Raw genomic sequence first — 16,865 nt, 5'->3', positions numbered from 1 at the left:
GTTTTGGGGCTCTGACTCTGTGTCCCATAGGAGAAGCAGGACAAGGTGGCCTTGGGGTGGTTTTTGGGGTGTTTTGGGTCTGGTTTGGGTCTGTTTTTGGGCTCTGAGTCTGTATCCCCAGGAGAAACAGTTCAAGGTGGTTTTGGGTTGTTTTTTTCCTGTTTTGGGGCTCTGACCTGTGTCCCATGAGAAGCAGGACAAGGTTATTTTGGGGTGGTTTTGGCCTGTTTTGGGGGTTGTTTTGGGTGTTTTGGCCTGCTTTTGGCTTGTTTTTGTCCTGTTTTGGGGCTCTGACCCGGTATCCCATAGGAGAAGCAGAACAAGGTTTTTTGGGGGTGGTTTTGGGGCTGTTTTGGTGTGGTTTTGGCCTGTTTTGGGGCTGTTTTGGGGTCTGACCCTGTATCCCAGAGGAAAAGCCTCACAAGTTGGTTTTGGGGTGGTTTGGGGGTCATTTGGTGGTGTTTTGTTGCTGATTTTGCTAGTTTTGTCCTGTTTTGGGTCTGTTTTGAGGCTCTGACGCTGCATCCCATAAGAGAGGCAGAACAGGGTGGTTTTGGGGTTGGCTTGGGCTGTTTTAGGGGTGGTTTTGGGTGTTTTGGTGCGGTTTTTTCCTCCTTTTGGCCTGTTTTGTGTCTGTTTTGGGGCTCTGAGCCTGTATCCCACAGGAGAAGCAGGACAAGGTGTTATTTTGGTGGTTCTAGGGTGGTTTGGGGTTGTTTTGGGGGTGGTTTTAAATAGGTTTTGGTTGGTTTTGTCCTTTTTTGAGCCTGTTTTGGGGTTCTGAACTTGTATCCCACAGGAGAAACAGGACAAGGTGGTTTTGGGGTGGTTTTGGGGTGGTTTTGTCCAGTTTTGGGGCTCTAACCTGTGTCCCATAGGAGAAGCAGGACAAGGTGATTTTGGGGTGGTTTTGGCCTATTTTGGGGGTTGTTTGGGATGTTTTGGCCTGCTTTTCTCCTGGTTTTGTCACTTGGAGGTGATTTGGCCCTTGCCACGGAGCTTTGTAGCTCGAGAGATTTGCACGTGTTGGATCTGTGCAAAAGTAAGGAACTTCTTCCTTCTGTCCAATCTCAACTTCCCCTGTTTAAGTTTTAAGCCGTTACCCCTTGTCCTGTCACTCCAGTCCCTAGTGAAGAGTCCCCCTCCAGCATCCTTGGAGGCCCCCTAGAGACTGGAGGCCCCCTTGTAGACTGGAAAGACAGCTCGATCTAGACTTGTTTCCAGGGAATGAAATGGCTTTATTAACCTTTGTATTTCTAAACTGCAGGCATGAGTAATAGTGATGGTAATACCCTAGTTTTCTGTTGCTGGGCTTGGAAGCATATTCTCTGGACACAGTTTTGAGATTAATGTTCTTGGTTTCCCAAAGGAAAATGTAATGATGCTGAGAGTCACATTTGCAATGTAAAGAAAAAGGGGTGTGTGTGTGTGAGAGAGACAGAGAGCAAGACTGAGATGGGGTTTACAGGAAACAATACATGGTCAAGAAGTTTGTTTCCTTCTGTGTGCATTTGCCAGGGGGGATGTTTCCTCATCCCCTTTGGCACTCTCCCCTGAAAAGGCATTCAATGGCCCTGGGAGCGTCCATCACCTCCTTTGTGAGCATGTGAGGGCTGTGGAAGACCAAACCATGCTGACACTGGATGAAGAAACTTCTGGTGAAGTCCTATTTGAAATGAGGCAGTGAGTGTTAAGATACAAGGTGCTTAAGGTATAAGGCTTACAGAAAAAGGGTTGTCTGCAATTTTGAGTTGCAGGCAGAAACTTGTTGGAGTCCCCAAGAATTGTTAGCTGTATTTTAAGCTACCTGCATGGGGTGGGTACTTAACGGTCAGATTTAAAATCAACTAAAATTGATAGAGGGGTTTAGAGCTCTCCAAAAACTTCCTGGAACTTTTAAGGTGTGGAAGATTCCTATAGGAGCACTGTGCTTTCATCTGCAGCAGCTCATTTGGCTGGGCTGGGCTGGGCTTTGACCTCTGCTGCTGTGGCTCGGAAGAAAAACTTCCTTAAATGTGGATTTGTCAGAGGGACACTTGTCCCTTTCCTTCAAATCTTTCTTCTCTAAATCTTGTCCATTGAAAAGGGTTATAATTCATAAATAACATGACAAGAGCTCTTGAGGCTTGCCTTTTCTGGGTAGGACTTGGGAGTCCCTGCTAAATAAGGGCGGAAGAAAGCAAAGTTCCTTTAAAGGTAAGCTCAGGCTGGAGCTTGTGTTTGGCTGCACTGGTGTTCTGTGGGACAAGCCCCGCAGGCTGGGCCTGCAGCTGCAGCAGCTCTCCAGATTCTTGCTTGCAGTGGTCAGTGCAGTTTGGACTCACCTTGTCCAGTGTCCCCCTGCTCTGTGTGAAGAGCAGCTTTGGAGAGTGGGAGCTGCTTTTTCTTTCCTGTTACAAGGTGAGCCACAGTTTTGCTTCCTTTGCTGATACTTGTGTTGCCCAAGCAGGCCCAGTATTCACCTGTCCTTGTTTGTGTGTCAGAGGTGCTCTTCTGACGTCCCTCTCTTGCTGTTGGGTTGCAGAGGCTTGGCATGAGATGGGGACTGCATTTTGGTAGGTGCTGTGGATGTGCTGATGAGATGCAATCTTTCCAAAAAGCTCTCTCAACAGAAGAGAGTGGCACTGAGAGAACAGAAGTAGCATTCTCTCAGCTCTACAGAAAGAGCTGGATGCTATAACATGTCATGAAACTGTTTCTGTGTTGCATGGAGTGCTAACATGTGTTCCCAACCATCTGGATTTTTTTCAGTGTAATTGTGAAAACCATTTTCTTGTAATAATGCAGTGAAGCTTTTGCCCAAGGAAATGATGTTCCTCTTTGCCACTGGCAGAGCCTTTGCCAGTGCCTGGTGGCAGCGTGGGGCTGGATCTGTGCTCCCTGTGTAGGGCTCAGTGTGCCCCAGCTCAGTTGGGCTGGTCCCTGTGAGCCACCAGCAGTGGCCAAACAAGGATGGGTTGGTAGGTTTTAAAGGAAGAGAACTGTTATGTCTCACCTGCTGTGAACAAACATGCAGGAGAAGCCTAGGCGTGAAGCACAAGGCTTTGCTGGCAAAGCAGTTGGTGTGGTTGTGTGCATGGAACTGGGCTGTGTCCCCCTTCAGAGGGTGAAGTGCCGAATTCCTCCATACTTTCTGGCCTGTGCTTTTGGCAAGTGGGGCTTTGGGTCGCTGCTTAAATCACATTTACCTGGATTTTAGTTGTGATTACCCTAGCAGGGAAGAAAGCAGTAAAAGTGTGACTGTATGGCCCAATGTTCAACTGTGAGGGAGTGCCTTTTGGGCAGAGACAGGCACATCCTTAGTTCTCTTTTGTTTCCTTTGGGAATCAATCTTTATGGCGTGTGGAAGGAAGTTCCCCAAATCAAACCAACCTTGGCAGAACTGTGCAGCCGATGGAGTTGTGGTTTAATGAGCTGCTGTAAAGCTTTCCCTCCAGCCCAGCAGGGATGTTCTAGCTAGGGGAAGCAACCTTCAAGCCCTGGAGCCCTGCAGATGTATTTTTAGAGTTGTGATGTGGGAATTGTTTTATCCATGAGGATTCTGGCTGATGTTGAGCTACAGGAAAATGGGATGTTGGTAGGATCATTTAGCCACTTGTATTTCCCAGATGTGCAGCACCCTGGCAGAGTGAGGTGGTTGGATACCAGCCGAAGGCTTCCCTTATTGTGTGTCTGCGTGAATTTGGGTTTTCAAATGCTGTTGTGTATGTCCGAAACCCTCAGCACTGACTATTCACAGGAAAGAAAGTGCAGGATTCCCCCTGTGGAGGCTGAGCTACAGGTCTGCTTGAATAGCATCCTTCCTTTGGCTGGCAGCTAGTACCTGCTGCCTCAGCATAACGTGAGGGACCTTCTGTTACTCTGCTGCGTGGGGATGGATGTGTGGATGGAGACTTCCTTCCAGCTGGTTATGGCATAGTCACAGAGGTTTCTGTTCCAGGAGTAAAAGCCTGGCTTCCGAGAGAGCTTCTCAGGGGCCTTCCCCATTTCAGGGACACTTGCTGAAAATACATGCCATGAGATTTGCTCTTGATCAGGACACTTCCTCTGGCAGTGCTGAGGGGTAAGGGATTGCCAAGATGGCCATCTCTCAGCTGTCACGCTTCAGCCGTTGTCTGCTTTTTGCTTCAGGCTTTTGTGCTTCACTGGAGGGGGTCTGGGGCTTTTGTTTCTGTTGACACTAGCAGCTACTTCTAAGGAGGTTTTCTTGCTGTTGGGGTGTTTGCTGGTTCACAGATGACTCAATCCAAGGTTCCAGTATTTGTCTTTGTGCTCACTTGCAAATGCTCCAAGCCATTCTGCGTGTGACTGAGAGCAGTGAGAGTATCCTGTGCTGTGTAAGACTGGCAGGGCCTTTCATCTGTGGGCTGAGCAAACTGCAGTGCTGTCGGCATCTCTTCAGCTGGGTTGTGGCAGGCAGACTTTGTAGCTGGAGCAGGAAGATGCCCACGTGCACTAGCAGGGTTCTCCTCTTGCCTTGTGTTCAGGAGTAGCTGCGTGGAAGTCTGCTCCCTGTGCCGGTTTCTCCCGTCTGTTTTAGTCCTGCAGAAGGCTGTTTTGCAAGGAGCCAAGTGCTGTTCCTGTGGGCAGCCTGATGTCTAACCCAGTTTTCTGAACAACCCAGGTGGTTCTTGCCTGTGGTGCCAGTGACAGATGAGCCTGAAGTAAGGGCCAGGTTGTCAGCTTTTGTAGCTGTCCTCTTGCCCCTGCAGTACTGCTTCCAGAGCTCCGTGGGTGTGAACTTGAGCTCTTCATTTGTGTAATCCATGGACTTTAAGAGCTCCCCTGGGAATGTTGTAGCAGTGTTCCTTGCTGCCAGGCAGGCTTTCTGTCTGACAGCCTTGCCAAGGTTTTCCCTCAGCGCTGGTTCTGTTAGTCCTGGCTCCAGCCCTTGATTATTGTTTTCTTAAAGTGTGTGCCTTTCATTGCCTACAAGGCCCTGGAGCCTATTGATGGATGGGGCCATGAGAAGGCGAGGGTTTCCCTCCTGTTTGGTGTCTGGGAGGTTCAGTAGGGGAGATGTTCAGGCAGAACTAGGATATTCTGGGTGTCATTTTCCTTCTGGGAGTAGAAACTTCTCGGGAAGGTGATTTTTCAGCCAAGGCACATGAGTGTATCGAGCCGTGTGGCTAAAAATGATCAATTCAGTTAACTTAAGGAATAGTACCTTGCACGCTGTTTAGGTCTTCTATTTCTTTTTTTATTTTTTTTTTTACCTCTGCAATATTATTTTGAAGAGTATTTGGTGTAATAAAATGGAAACCACATGGATATAATGGGCATCTTGGCATCCTGGAAGACAGCACATCAGAGGGGAGAGGTGGCAGTTGTATGTAGTGTGGGTCATATTTGGATGTGGCAGAGGATGAGTTTGGCAGGTATATTTGTGGGAGATCTTTTGAAATGCCTGAAGTGTGATTTGTCAGAGGGGCAGCAACAGCTCTGCCTTGGCATAGAATCACAGAGTGGTTTGGGTAGGAAGGGACCTTAAAGCCCTCCAGTTCCAACCCCCTGCCACAGGCAGGGACACCTTCCACTAGAGCATGGTGCTCCAAACCCCTGTGTCCAACCTGGCCTTGAACACTGCCAGGGATGGGGCAGGCACAGCTTGTCTGGGCACCCTGTGCCAGCGCCTCAGCACCCTCGCAGGGAAGAACTTGTACCTAAGAGCTCATCTCAGTCTTCCCCCCGGCATGTTAAAGCCATTCCCTGTCCTGTTCCTGCAGGCCGTTACCCAAAGCCCCTCTCCAGGTTTCCTGTAGCCCCTTTAGGCACTGGAGCTGCTCTAAGGTCTCCCCTTGAGGAGCCTTCTCTTGTGCAGGTGGAACCAGCCCAGCTCTCTCAGCCTGGCTGCAGAGCAGAGCTGCTCCAGCCCTCGCAGCATCTCCATTTCCTCCTCTGGACTCGCTCCAGCAGCTCCACGTCCCTCTTGTGCTGTTGCCCCAGAGCTGGATCAGGACTGCAGGGGGGTCTCCCCAGAACACAGCAGAGGGGGAGAATCCCCTCCCTGAGCTGCTGCTCATGCTCTGAGGTTGCAGCCCAGCACAGGGGTGGATCTGGGCTCAAGCGCCCACTGAAGCCAGGGCATGGGGAGCTTCTCATAGGCCAACACCCCCAAGTGCTTCTTCTCAGGGCTACTTTCAATCCATTCTCCCCCAGTCCAGAGGAGTCCATGGAGATGTTCTGGGGGCTGGAGCACCTGGTGGGAGCTGCCTCTGCCTGTGGGAGGGGCTTGGAGCTGGATGGGTTTTGAGGTCCCTTCAACCCAAACCACTCTGTGATTCTATGGTTAATATTTTACTGCTGAAGCATCTTCTGATAAATCATGTCTCAAGAAAAAAAAGTAGAAGATGGAAACAGCTTGGACCATGTTGTGTTACTGGTCATTAGAAAACACCTTCCTGAACAGCCTCCCTGAAAGTGTGAGCCAGAGTTTTATTCAGGATGAGTCGGGAAGGTAATAACCTCTGTCCCTGAATGGTCTACTCTCCTCCTTCCTTTTCAAGTGCTTATGAGGAACTGTTTTGCCCTTGAACCTCTGAGTCTCTTGGTTTGTGTTGTTTTGGTTTTTTGGTTGGTTGGATGGTTTTTCTCTTTCTTTTTTCTTCTGGGGCTCCTTTATTTCTGAAATTTTGCTCAGATCCACAAGAAATCTGTGGTTTCCTTCGTCACGGCCACAGTTGGTGGGTGGACTCAAACTGGAAGTGTTTGTATGAACTTCTTGATGTCTTTGGCATGAAGGAGGCTTGGATGGGCAATAGCCCATTTGTGAAAAGAAAAGGTGCTCAGTTGATTTTGGGTGGCTGTTTATTCATATCTCCTTTAATATTTCAAAGCCAGCCATAAGGGGCTGACAGAGTACAAGCTTTATGAAATATCAAAATAATTATTTAGACTTTCATGCTTCTTTGTGCAGATGTGAAAGAATAAATACCCATAAAGTCTCAGAAGTGACAGTTATCCGGGGCTGAGTCGTGGTAGCGATGTGGTTTTCTCCCCTGACCTGTCCCAGATAACTGGAACTGTAGATGCTTGTCACTCCAGGGAATGTATTGTCCCCTCTGGTTTGTGCTCTGTGGAGAGATGAGGTTATTGTGCAGCCCTGAAACTCTTGGGCTTCAAGCTTCGGGGTCCCACTCAACCTCACATGAGATTCAAACAGCTTGTTTCTTAACATGCCCTGGAGAATGTTACTAAATCACAGAATCACGCAGTGCTTTGGGTTAGAAGGGACTTTAAAGCTCACCTAGTTCCACCCCACCTACTTTCCACTAGCCCAGGCTGCTTGAAGCTGGTTGCTGTGTTAGTAGAACAAGTCCACCTGGTTCCTGGTGTGGTGTTTTATTTATTTTCTGTCTTAAATCTCAAACTGAAAGGTCAGAGTCCGATGGGAAGAGGGGTAAAAAGCAGAGTTACAGGAATGCAAGAATTAACGTGTGGACACTTGTGTCAGTTTTAAGCTCAGCAGCTCTGTGGCTGAACTGTGCCACAGCGTTTAAACTGTGATGCTTGGATCTAAATGGTTGTAATTCCTTGTCTTGAAACAGAGAGAATGTGAGGTCGAGGAAGGAGGTGTTGGAATGAGCTTGACTCAAGAGAATGCTGGGAGGAAGGAGGAGGGTGGGAAGTGAGAGATGATAACCCCAGCTCTGAGAGAAGCGCTCACAAAACCAGGTGAGGTTCTGCAAAGAGCAGATGGTGGCCCAGGCTTTGAAGTCTTAGTGGTGGACTTTTAGCAAGCCAAGTGAGAGACGGTGTTCTTTGTTAGAGGTACTGCTGTGGAGCCTCAGTCATGGCAGGCTCTGAGCAGGGGCAGGAGAGGGCTTAGGCAGGGGCCGTTGGTAGCTGGTCATTTCAGGGAGGAACCTGCAGCTGGGTAATACACCCGAGTGTGATGCACTCTGAGTGTGGTGAGTGTATCAAAGGGTTTAATGTAGCTGCTAAGCAGCTTGGGAGATGTTATGGTTTAAACCCAGTCAGGCAACTTGTTCACTCACTCCCAGTGAGTGGTGCCGAGCTGACAACAATTGAGGGCCCTTCCCCCCCCCAGCAGGGCTCTCCCCTTCCCCGCTCCTGGAGGAACGGGGAGGAGGATCGAAAGAGTGCAACTCCTACGGGTTGAGACAAGAACAGTCCAGCAACCAATGTACAACACAAATCACCACCGCTACTATCAACTACAACAATGATAAGGGAAAATAACAAGGGAAGAGAATACGATACCACCGGCCAAGAAACGAGTCCCACCCGGAAGCCCGTGTCCTTTCGGGTGACTCCCAGTTACCCCCCACCCCGGGCATGACGTGCTGTAGTATGGAATACCTCCCTGGCTAGCCCCGGTCAGGCGCCCCATCTCTGCTTCCTCACAGCTTCCCCTCCTCCCTGGCAGAGCATGAGCCTCACAAAGTCCTTGGTCAGGGTAAACATCACTTAGCAGCAACCGAAAACATCGGCTTCACCAACACTGTTCCCAGGCTGGAAGTCAAAACACAGCACTGCACCAGCTACCACAAAGGAAAAAACATGACTGCTACTGATGAACCCAGGACATTATCCACCCCTTATTCCATACCATTCACGTCGTGCTCAGATCCCACATTTTCAATACACCATCGCTCTCCCACATATATACATCCATATATATACAGACCAAGAGGAAAAGATCATTTTCTTAGTGCATGGACCAACCCCTATAATGCTGCCGAGTCCATTCGGCCCATGATGTTCAAAGTTCATTCTCTGTTGGGATGATGGCTGGAGGGAAGTCAGGGCCAGTCGCTGGTGACCTGGAGACATCTAGTTGATGGGCTATAAGAGTATTACACAGCAGGCAACAGCATACAATTGAGTTCACTGGCTGTTTTCCCCTAAAATCAAATCCCCTTGAGGTATACATCGGACTTCCCCATCTTCCCGCATTACCCACCAAGTATATCCAGGTCCCTGAGCAAAAGCAATCCCACGAGTGGGTTTGCCTTTACCTGAAGCAGGAATTACCCAGACTGTCTTCCCCAGCAAATTCTTCATATGCACCACGGGAACTTTGTCCCCCTCTACAATATGTAAAAGTTCTGACTGGGCTGGGCCGGCCCTGTTGGCAGATCCTCTGGTGTTGGCCAACCAGGTGGCCTTTGGTAAGTGTGTATCCCAATGCTTGAAAGTTCCCCCACCCATTGCTCTCAGTGTAGTTTTTAACAGCCCATTGTACCGTTCGATTTTCCCAGAGGCTGGTGCATGGTAGGGGATGTGATATACCCACTCAATGCCATGCTCTTTGGCCCAAATATCTATAAGGTTATTCCGGAAATGAGTCCCATTGTCTGACTCAGTTTTCTCTGGGGTGCCGTGTCGCCACAAAATCTGTTTCTCAAGGCCCAGGATAGTGTTCCGGGCAGTGGCATGGGGCACTGCGTATGTTTCCAGCCACCCGGTGGTTGCTTCCACCATGGTAAGCACATGGCGCTTGCCTTGGCGGGTTGGTGGCAGTGTGATATAGTCAATCTGCCAGGCCTCCCCATATTTATACTTCAACCATCGTCCTCCATACCAAAGAGGCTTTAACCGCTTGGCTTGTTTAATTGCAGCACATGTTTCACACTCATGAATAACCTGGGCAATAGTGTCCATTGTTAAGTCCACCCCTCGGTCACGGGCCCATCTATATGTTGCATCTCTGCCCTGATGGCCTGAAGTGTCATGGGCCCACCGGGCCAAAAATAATTCACCTTTATGTTGCCAATCTAAGTCCATCTGAGCCACTTCAATCTTAGCCGCTTTATCCACTTGTTGGTTGTTCTGGTGTTCCTCAGTGGCCCGACTTTTGGGTACATGGGCATCTACATGACGTACCTTCACCACCAGGCTCTGCACCCTGGCAGCAATATCTTTCCACAGTGCAGCAGCCCAGATGGGTTTACCTCTGCGTTGCCAGTTGCTCTGCTTCCATTGCTCCAGCCACCCCCACAGGGCATTTGCCACCATCCATGAGTCAGTATAGAGATAAAGTACTGGCCACTTTTCTCTTTCAGCAATTTCCAGGGCCAGCTGGATGGCTTTCACCTCGGCAAATTGACTCGATTCACCCTCTCCTTCAGCAGTTTCTGCAACTTGTCGTCCAGGACTCCACACAGCTGCCTTCCATCTCCGATGCTTTCTCACAATACGGCAAGAGCCATCAGTAAACAAGGCATACTGCTTTTCACTTTCTGACAGTTTATTATATGGTGGGGCCTCTTCAGCACGCACCACCTCCTCCTCTGGTGACATTCCGAAATCTTTGCCCTCTGGCCAGTCCATGATGACTTCTAGAATGCCTGGACGACTGAGATTTCCTATTCGAGTTTGTTGTGTAATTAGTGCAGCCCATTTACTCCATGTAGCATCAGTTGCATGATGTGTAGAGGAGACCCTGCCTTTGAACATCCAGCCCAGCACGGGCAACCGGGGTGCCAGAAGGAGCTGTGCTTCAGTGCCAATCACTTCCGAAGCAGCTCGAACCCCTTCATAGGCTGCCAGTATCTCTTTCTCAGTTGGGGTATAGCTGGCCTCAGATCCTTTATATCCCTGACTCCAAAAGCCGAGGGGTCGACCTCGAGTCTCCCCTGGAGCTTTCTGCCAGAGGCTCCAGGTAGGACTGTTCTCCCCAGCTGCAGTGTACAGTACATTTTTTACATCTGGCCCGGTCCGGACTGGTCCAAGGGCCACTGCATGAACTATCTCGCGTTTAATTTGCTCAAAGGCTTGTTGCTGCTCAGGGCCCCATTTAAAATCATTCTTCTTCCGGGTCACATGATAGAGAGGGCTTACAATCGAACTGTAATTTGGGATGTGCATTCTCCAGAACCCCACTGCACCCAAGAAAACTTGCGTTTCTTTCTTATTAGTTAGTGGAGACATTGCTGTTATCTTGTTGATCACATCTGTGGGGATCTGTCTACGTCCATCTTGCCATTTTATTCCCAAAAATTGAATCTCCTGTGCAGGTCCCTTGACCTTACTCCGTTTTATGGCAAAACCGGCTTTCAGCAGGATTTGGATTATTTTCCTCCCTTTCTCAAAGACTTCTGCTGTATCGCCCCACACAATAATGTCATCAATGTATTGCAGGTGTTCTGGAGCTTGCCCCTGTTCCAGTGCAGTCTGGATCAGTCCATGGCAAATGGTAGGGCTGTGTTTCCACCCCTGGGGCAGTCGGTTCCAAGTGAACTGGACACCCCTCCAAGTAAAAGCAAACTGTGGCCTGCACTCTGCTGCCAAAGGAATGGAGAAAAATGCATTGGCAATATCAATCATGGCATACCACTTGGCTGCCTTTGACTCTAGTTCATACTGAAGTTCTAGCATGTCTGGTACAGCAGCACTCAATGGTGGTATGACTTCATTCAGGCCACGATAGTCTACTGTTAGTCTCCATTCTCCATTAGACTTTCGCACTGGCCATATGGGGCTATTAAAGGGTGAGCGGGTCCTGCTGATCACCCCGACTCTCCAGTCTACGGATCAGCTGATGGATGGGAATCAGGGAGTCTCAGTTGGTGTGATATTGCCGCCGGTGCACTGTTGTGGTCGCAATTGGCACTTGTTGTTCTTCAACTTTCAGCAACCCCACAGCAGAGGGATCTTCTGAGAGACCAGGCAAGGTGGACAGATGCTCAATTTCCTCAGTCTCCAAAGCAGCAATACCAAAAGCCCACCGGTACCCTTTTGGGTCTTTGAAGTACCCTCTCTTGAGGTAGTCTATGCCGAGGATGCATGGAGCCTCTGGACCAGTCACAATAGGGTGCTTTTGCCATTCCCTCCCAGTCAGGCTGATTTCAGCCTCCAGCACAGTCAACTCTTGGGATCCTCCTGTTACTCCAGAAATATAGATGGGTTCCACCCCTTGACAGCTTGATGGCATCAGGGTACACTGTGCACCAGTATCTACTAGAGCCTTATACTTCTGTGGGACTGATGTGCCAGGCCATCTGATCCACACAGTCCAGTGAATCCGATTGTCCCCTACCTCCACCTGGCTGGAGGCAGGGCCCCTCTAATGGTCATCACAGTATTGGACACTTAAGTCGTGGTGAAAGGGATTATTCTTCGTTATCACAGGAGCTGGAGTAAAATCAGCTCTTCCATTCCGTCTGGGAAACTGTTCACCAGAGACTGAAGCCATAGATCTCATGGGACGATCAGTCTTGGCCCTTGCTCCCCTCTTCAGTTCACTCACCCGTTCCTCCAAAGCTGAAGTAGGTTTTCCATCCCACTTTGTCATGTCTTCTCCGTGATTCAGCAGGTGAAACCATAGGGTACCCCGTGGCGTATACCTCCTGTATCTCCTCTCTTGAACAATAGGACGCCTTTTGTTAATAGCTGAGACGTGTGTTGGTACACGTGAGGAGCTGGATAAATCAGATAGATCGTCCCTCAATTGTTCGAGGTCCTGGGACAGTTTTTTCACAGCTGAGATGATGGAAGGGGTGAGATTGTCTTCGAACTCTCGGAGTTTATGAACCATTTCATCCACTGTTAGTGGTACTATGTCATTCCAGGTCACTGTTGCCAATGAATGGGCATATGATGACGGTGCATTCCGTGTAAGTTTTCACCACATGGGTCGTGTGCATTCAACTTCATCTGGATCTATAGGTGTATCCCCGTTATTCGGCTTGATGTGATAGATCATCTCTACGATGGCCGATTCCCTCAGAGACTGGATGCCTTTGTCTATAGTAGTCCACTTGGCCGAACGACTCGTAACATCGTCCTTGTACGGAAACCTTTCTTTCACAGCTGCCAAGAGCCTCCTCCAAAGGCTGAGGGACTTTTTCTCTCTTGCAATTGCTTTGTCAGTTCCCCCTTCTCTAGCAAGTGATCCCAGCTGCTTGGCTTCTCTACCTTCTAGTTCGTGACCGTCGGCCCCATTGTCCCAGCATCGGAGTAACCAGGTGATGATGTGCTCCCCTGGTTGACGGGTAAAATCTTTTCGCATATTCCGCAGCTCGGTTGAGGTCCGAGGTCGAGAAGTTACCTCTTCTTCTTCTTCTTCGTCATGTGATGATGACTCCTGATCAGATTCTGGACCGGGTGGTGAATTCATTGGTTCTTCATCTCGCTTCACCCTTTTTGCCTCCTTTTTGCTTGTTCTCTTGCGTACAGGGGCAACTGATATTGGTACGAATTGGTCCTCTGGTTTGGCTGCAGTGATTATCACTGTGGTTTGAGTAGCGACTGTACTTGTTGCTGGGGGTGGTGTAGCTACTGTGCTTGGAGCTGGGGTAACCGCGCTGTCTGTTGCAGTTGAAGTTTGAGCAGCTGCTGTACTTGCCACTGGGGTAGCTGCGCAGTTCATTGCAGCCAAAGTTTGAGTAGCGACTGTCGCTTTGCCCTCAAATCCGCCGATATTCTTTTCCTTTTGAAGGTGCTGGATAGTGTTGAACAAGGCCCTGTAAGCATAGGCCAAGCCCCAGCACGTTGCCGTGATTTGTCCATCTCTGGTATGGCCAGAATGACCACACACCTCATTTAAGTGTTTTACTAATTCTTCTGGATTTTGCAGTTGTTTGGTAGTGAAATTCCAAAGTACTGGAGGGGCCCACTGACTTAGATACTTGCCCATACTATCCCACACACCCTGCCACTCATGGCTGTCCAGCCTCAGGGAAAATCTCTCGGTCCTCCTACATTGTCGTTTGACCCCAGACAAGACCCAAACCTGAATCTGCTTAACTCTTGAAATCAGTAGTGGGCAAAACACACTCTGTATGCGTGTTAGCATGGTGATTCCCATCACCATCAGCAAACAAGTCTCAACAGCATTAAAAGGCCATTCAAAAAAATTCAAAACTCTCAAATGTAAATGGTCTGGGGGGACGATTAGGAGGGTAAAAGGATGTCTCCTTCACAGGTTGAGCACCTGAGAAGGAGAAAAAAGATGTGTAATTGCTAAGCACCTCCATCATATACCTCCCAAAGTATAAAGGTGGTGACCACACTGGGAACATAAGCCAGATCAGTTTCATGATCAATGATTCTATTGTATTACAAGTCATTACCATAAAGTACAATGGGATAAAAACCTTAGCCCAAGCCCCACACTTGAAAAACACTAATACAGCCAATACCGGATGGACGTAAGATATGATATACTGAAACTGTGAGATCAAGAGGAAAAACCTCGAGAGCCAATAAATCAGCATTGTGACGAGTGACTATCAATCCAGTCAGATCTGTTCTTATCTCAACCCCTCGTGCCCCACGTTGGGCGCCAAAAAAAAAAACTGTCGTGGTTTAAACCCAGTCAGGTAACTTGTTCACTCACTCCCAGTGAGTGGTGCCGAGCTGACAACAATCGAGGTCCGTGTCCGTCTCCCCCCCCCCTGCACCGGGGCTCTCCCCTTCCCCGCTCCCGGAGGAACGGGGAGGAGGATCGAGAGAGTGCAACTCCTACGGGTTGAGACAAGAACAGTCCAGCAACAAATCACCACCGCTACTATCAGCTAAAACAATGATAAGGGAAAATAACAAGGGAAGAGAATACGATACCACCGGCCAAGAAAGCGAGTTCCACCCGGAAGCCCCTGTCCTTCCGGGTAACTCCCAGTTACCCCCCACCCCGGGCATGACGTGCTGTGGTATGGAATACCTCCCCGGCTAGCCCAGGTCAGGCGCCCCGTCTCTGCTTCCTCACAGCTTCCCCTCCTCCCTGGCAGAGCATGAGCCTCACAGAGTCCTTGGTCAGGGTAAACATCACTTAGCAACAACCGACAACATCGGCTTCACCAACACTGTTCTCAAACTAGAAGTCAAAACACAGCACTGCACCAGTTAACACAAAGGAAAAACATGACTGCTACTGCTGAACCCAGGACAATATGTGTGCTTGTAAAGTAGCTATTATTAGAGGTTGTGATTTTGTGTATAAAACCACCTGTATTTACTAGCTAGTTGCTAATAAGAAACTGCACCTTGTATTGTACAGATTTGTCACTTGTAAGAGATGTTAGCATATGGAAATTTGCAGTAGCTGCTAGAAAATGCTAAGGCAAAAGCTAGAAAGACTTTAATACAATGGTAGTGTTATAAAGCAGGTGATGGAACAAATTAAGAGGGTGGGAGAATTCCAGTGGTAAGAAATTTCTTTGGCTAGTCCCTCGCTGCCATCAGCATCTTCAACATGCTGCTGCACCCTGTAATAGTTACTCTGCTAATGTAAATGTGTGTGTGCCTTGCTGTAGTAGCGACTTGGTACTGGATGAAGCAGGTGAAACTGTGCATTGACAACAAAGTGCAAGGACTGAGGCTAACAAAAGGCCTGCTACCACAATCAAGGGCAAGACTGGGTTGGCCTCTGTGTTTGCCAGCAAGAAGAACCTTTAGCTCCACTGTTGGCTGCAACCCAGCAGGCGTGGAGCGGTGGGGACACATGCCATGCCAGACCTTGATGTGAAGGATGGCCTCCCCTGTTACCAGAGAGCCATACAGCAGAAAAAAGGGGCAGGCCCAGCAGCCTGTAGTTGGCATATGTTGGAGATACGATCTAGGCCAAATCCCCTGCTCAAGTAGGGTCATCCAAAACATATATAAAACAAAAAGGGGGAGATGTGGAGGCAGTGTTCTCACAGGAGAGTGGATAACTGGTACATAAACTCTGAATAATCCTGAAAGATACAGGAAGGCCGTGAGAGGCCCAAGGAAGCTTAAGCAAGCAAGATAAGAAGAAGCTGGAATTCACTGAGGTAATGAGAACTGTGGACTGTTGGCAAGCTTTCGAGGTCAAGTTCCCACACCTGTGCTTAACCAATTATATGCTAGTTGCAAAGGGTCTTCAAGACATGTATCCAATCATAATATGCCAAATCACTGCAAGTGCATGTAAGAAATAGTATTTAAGGGGTTAAGGCTTTGTAATAAACGGCTTTTTGTCTGATCATATTGATCTCTGACTGAGTCCATATATTTTCTGTGGCATGTAGGACACTTGTGATGCTTTCCTTTGCTTTGCTTGCCCAGAGGAACAATCCTGCTGTGCCCCTGTGCAGGCAGGACTCTACGGCAGCCAGGCTGGGAGCTGGTGCACAGGAGCTGCATCATCCAGCTGCCAGCTGCAGTGGAGACGTTGGATGTGAGGAGAAGTGCTGCAAGTCCCAGGTGGACGATGAAAGCAATGTTGGATGGGGAGGTGAGGAGTGAGGTGCTCAGTGCCACGCTGGACCTTAAGGGTTGCTTTTCCTGCCTGTGCAGTCCTCTGGAATAGGCACTCGGGATCAGCGGCAAAGGAATAGAAATTTCTAAAATATAAAGTGATAAAATAAACCCTTTCAAATAACTTTTATCAGATGCTCTTTGTAATCTTCCTGAACGTGGACACCTCCTCAACTAACTGCAAGACAATCTGGAAGACTTGACAAAATCCACAGGGTGAGACAAGGCTCATCAGGGTTTAATGAGCCCCATGGTGTATTTGGGCTGAGTCCATGAACCTCAGATGCTGAGAGGAGACTGAAGAAAACTCTCAAGAAGTCCAAGTCAGAAACAAAGCCCCAACTCCCTTCAGCATTAATGGGCCCCACTGAGGCCTGTAAATGACAAAGTCTCCCCAGGGACTCGTTAAAGCAAGTAACTGGAGGCTGTGATTACAGATAGACAAAGGCAAAATGCAGGTGTCTGATGGTGAGAAAACCATTGTTGGATGAAGCAGAAAGGCCAAGCTCTGACCACAGCCCTTGGAGATGTAGCGCCTGAAATCCTGAGAATGGAAGTTCTCCTCACAGGCCTTGATGAAAGAGGCAACTGCCATAGCCCAGGGCACAGAGGCCTTTTGTTCTTTTGGGCCTTTCAGCCTTGCCACAACCCTCAGTCATCTCTGCTGCAGGCTGTCC

The 16,865-nt window shown here is 48.9% G+C and overlaps 1 long non-coding RNA gene across 1 annotated transcript in view; it reads right to left on the bottom strand.

The window, feature by feature from the left end:
- LOC133282523 (uncharacterized) overlaps positions 1-16,865 on the bottom strand; it is a 471,436-nt gene that overhangs the window by 440,213 nt on the left and 14,358 nt on the right. The gene's annotated exons all lie outside the window — the stretch shown is intronic.

This window comes from Pezoporus flaviventris, unplaced genomic scaffold, assembly GCF_033815535.1.
Source record: "Pezoporus flaviventris isolate CSIRO_AGI_PZ_B2104156 unplaced genomic scaffold, CSIRO_AGI_Pfla_v1 ptg000127l, whole genome shotgun sequence".
Lineage (NCBI taxonomy): Eukaryota > Metazoa > Chordata > Aves > Psittaciformes > Psittacidae > Pezoporus > Pezoporus flaviventris.
The sequence above is the reverse complement of the archived record's forward strand: the minus strand, read 5'-3'. Positions and strand labels throughout refer to the sequence as shown.